This window comes from Canis lupus, chromosome 25 (assembly GCF_003254725.2).
Source record: "Canis lupus dingo isolate Sandy chromosome 25, ASM325472v2, whole genome shotgun sequence".
NCBI lineage: Eukaryota > Metazoa > Chordata > Mammalia > Carnivora > Canidae > Canis > Canis lupus.
The window spans coordinates 24,677,227-24,681,745 of NC_064267.1; the positions used below are offsets into that span (position 1 = coordinate 24,677,227).

General features: G+C 36.2%; 1 pseudogene; it reads right to left on the minus strand.

The window, feature by feature from the left end:
* Positions 1-1,775: 1,775 nt before the first annotated feature.
* On the minus strand, positions 1,776-2,198 carry LOC112670117 (60S ribosomal protein L22-like; annotated as a pseudogene).
* Between the last annotated feature and the right edge of the window lie 2,321 nt (positions 2,199-4,519).

Here is a 4,519-nt window from a genome sequence, read left to right on the forward strand (position 1 = left end):
ATGACAGCTGTCACCCCACTTAGTGCCTGTCATCTACCCATCTACCTACTTACCTTCTACCTATGTCTTCTTTACTCATTGTCATACTCTGTGCTGTAAGTGTAGAGTGAACCCACTGGCACTTGTTTACCATAACAAGTGCCATTTCTGAAGCTTGGTATCCAGCAAGATACTAATAGATGTCCTCTAAAAAGTCAGTTCTGTGATAAAAAAAAAATATGTGAGAAGTACTAGATTAAACAAATTTAAACTGGTTGCTTTGTTGCATAACTTCTCAGAGTTTGGGATATGTCAATATTGCCGTTATTTATAGAGTATGTAACTTTGTCAAAATGTATTTTACTACAAGATTTTTTTTTTATTTTACCCATTAACATCTCACAAGCTACTGGTGTTCAACAGACCATGGGTTAGAAAATTCTGGCGCCTTTTTTTGGTGAAAGACCAGACACAATGAGGAAGCACATAAAAGTTGAGAACAAGTTAACACAAATATCAGACTATCAAGAGGAACCAACAAGCCAAAGAACAGCATTTTAATAGGACACTTATAAAAATAGCTTTTACAGGCCAGTGACTAGAACCATGCCCAGTTCCTTGTAGAAACAGAGTGATATATGTTTAATAATAAATGGATGAATATGAGCCAGTTATTCTGCTAAGGGAAAATGTGTCACCATTTCTTTTCCTCATCCTATGTGGATTCAAAGTTACAAAGGTAAAGAAAGGAAGCAGGCAGAAATAACAAAATACTTCAAAATCTTGGTGTCCCTGTTGAAATCAAGCTCCCTATGCAAAAGATTTTAAAAGGTCATCTATTCATTTATTTAATAAGTATTTGGTGAAGGAATAAATAAAGAGAAACTCAAGGCAAGAAGAGGGAGACTAGGTATCGGGCACTAGTACAGAGCCAAGGAACCAGACCCTTGAGAACAAAGATCACAGATGCATGTGCACACCCACACAACCACACACACACACCCCAATCTCAAATGTTCTGTAGAAACATTTCTTCTCTGACACAAACATTTGAATCTTTTTACCATCTTGCTAAAACAGACATTGCTGAAGGCAGGAGAAAATATGGCACATGGGGAGATTTTGATATGGTTTTGAATTATTCAGCTACAAATATACCAAATTTATTTTGGACAAGATTGACAGAAGAGAAAGGGAATAAGAATACACAACTGGACATTTGGTTTGTGAAGCTTTTTGTTTTTGTTTTTTTCTAACACGTTTCTCTTTCTTATTCCTCTACAAACCCTTTTTTCCCCTGCTCCCTACTGTTCTTCTCCAAGACCTATTTTGGTTACTTCTGACCTTGACCTTCCATGTTTTATTAAGAAAATATGGTCTCTAGAGATGGAGAAAGAGATAAAGAGAGAGAAGGAAGGAAGGAAGGGAGGAAGAAAATAACTAGAAAAATAAGGAAATGGATCAATGATAATTTCTGGTGAAAGAGATTTCCAGATGAACTTTAGAGGTGAGAATTATATGTAGCATCAACTTATTTCCTGCAATATTCTTATATTGTGAAACTTTAAAAATTAATAGTAGTCCTTGTCATCTCCTTCCTGATTTCATGGAGTCATACATTTGGATGAGACCGAGACTATATTCTTGGTGGAACATACCAAATAAAACCAATTCATTTATGCACATTTTCCCTTCTGCTTCGTAGACAGCAAGGACCCATTATTCTAGCACTTTCTTTCTTTTTTTTTTTGGAGGGGGAGGGTCCAAGTTTTATTCAAGAACTCATACAAAGTATTTGAGATAAATGAGTTTTAATCTTCACTTTCCTCCTCTTCCTCGTCCTGGTTAATCTGGAAGTAATGCAACTTGTAACTCTTTGCTGTTAGCAACTACGTGCAACCAGTCACGGAAGTTATTCTTTTTCAAATATTTTTTTGGTGACATATTTCAAATACATTTTGGAAAAAGGCACCTCAGAAGTTACAGTAATTTTACTCTTGCTTCTTTTGATGGTTACAACCCCTCCACCAAGATTCCCAGCTTTTCCATTCACTTTGATTCTCTCTTGAAGAAACTGCTCAAAATTGGCAGCATCCATGATTCCATCTTCCATGGGGTGGGTGCAATCAAGGGTAAACTTCAGAACTTGCTTCTTTTTTTGCCCCTCTTTGCCACAAGCTTTTTCACGGGCCATGGCGGCAGCGGACTAGCACTTTCTTTTTTGAGGAGGGTGCTGGCACTGGTTACAACCATTACAGAGAGAAAAGAGGTTAAGAGGAGTAAGAATGTGAGTGTAAATGCATAGGCAAAACATAAAAGACTTTCCCATTTGCCTTGACTTGCTCCATCAGTTCCCATTGTTTTAGGGCAGCCCTCAATTCCAGCACAGTATCTCTTAGTCCTGTGTATAAATTTGCTCTGTAAATTAAAATGTTGGCTTGTGCTCCCCTGGTGTTTAAGAAGGTGAGTGATGTCCTTGGTGGGAGTATGTTTGTGTAGAAATGTGTCATAAAAGATGATGTCTTCGCCCAAGAAATGCAGGGTCCAAGTTTAGTCATTTATAAGAAAAAAAAAAATACCAGAGTTAAACATAACTAACACATCATGAGAATAAGGCTCTTGCCAAATGTGACTTTTTTTCTTTTTTTTTTGAAGCTGAAATGTCAGCTTTTACCCTGTGTTTTTAGAGGAATATTTTTAGCATTTTTCCTTCAAAGAGTTTCCCTGCTGATTTTGATCACTTTAAGTTACAAAACAAACCAGTAAATGGTGTATATTTTTCACTAAGACATTAAAATATGAATAATTGATTATTCTTCTCTTGTACATTTATTGGATAATTATGGATGAAATTCAACATGGCCTTTATTTTCTGACATGATTAGGATTTGGCAGGAAATGGCAGTATCCATTTATACTCTCATTTTGAGGCTTGGACATTGGAAGATTGGTAATAGACTGAGTGAGGGGTTTTTTTCACCTTTTTTCCCCTATCATTTGTTTTACTAGTTTCCATTTTACATGTTAAATAAAAGAAGTAAGTTGATGCCATCCATCCACAGAGTTCTTTGACAAAGCACTTTTGGGAAGTCCCAAAGACAAATATCAAAAGCAGACTGGCTTCATCCATCTACATTGCTTCCCAGAAAGCAGTTCCCATAATGTTCTCCTATTCTCACACTAGGTAATCAATTTCTTAAGGCAGAAATAAAATCCATATTTCAGGTTGATAATATTGCCATTTAGGATGATTAACATATATTAGGATGTCACATATGCTAATAATGTGCTATTACAGAGGCAGCCATATGACAAAAGTATGCCAGAGATGCAGATTTCAGAAACCTAAAAGAAAATATACTGATAATTAAGAAAATGGCTAAAAGTATTACATGTGCCTGAAATCTTCAACTAAAATTTTCCACACGCTCCCCCAAAGTCTTATCAGTGGTTTACTATCTCCAAGGAATGCCTAACTCAGTAAAGATTTCTCAGGGAAGATGAAATATTATTGTTGTCTATAGGAACAGTGGAAAATAACTACTAAATTATCTGCTAAGTGCCACATAGCCTGTGCCTAAAGAAATTAAGTAAAATTCCTCATGATTTGAACTATGCATATTAACATTATAATATTGTGTGTTCTAATCCAATGGAACATAAACTCTAATGCAAAACTCAATAAGTTTGTTCTGTTCAGATCAATGTTCATGTTCATGGATTCAAAGTGATAGCCAGGAGGGTCACTGGATTAAAGCCCAAAAAGCTTATTTCTAACTTCAGTGACTGTGTGGACAGTGCCTTCCTTCTCTGGGCCATTCTTCATCTATCAAGTGAGGAGGCTTTTAAATTAACATTTAAATAGTATATATTTAATTTACCTTGTTGATTGTCCTGACAATAAACTGAGACACCTTCTGCCTTAGGTTGAGCATAAATACTGCTGTAAACTATGGCCATGAAGACAAAGTCATAATGTGAATTATAAGTCATGCTTCCTTGCCACAAAAGTTTCTTTTATTTTTTTTTATTTTATAGTAAACTTACCTCAATATACATCTGATTCATCATTTCTTTCTGTTAAGAGTCTCTTCTTTGGGCAATCGCTTAATTTCTTTTTCATCATTGTTTTTCCCCCCCAAAGATGTCAATCTTTTGCAGAACTTGCTTGTCTTGATACTCTTGAAACTTCTTCCAATGACAAAATTTTAAATCTTAGAAGAGAAAATAACCATAGGAGTAGTCCTATTCCTTTAACATTAGTGCAGGCAGGCACCCAACTGATGCAAATCTCTCCATGCCACAAAAGAATAAATACTCGATCACTCATTGCAATTATTTCTCAAAAGCATCTCTCAAGTTGCGCATTATGGAAATGAGCTCCATTCGTATCCCTGTGCCTGTTACTCGGGCATGGTAAGGATACCACAGTTACGGCTGGCAGTCTCTGGACCCGAACATATGGGATATGCTCAGTTACAGGCAAGGAAATTCTCTCGAAAGGATACAAAGACGAACAAAACAGTTGCTTCTCTTTACC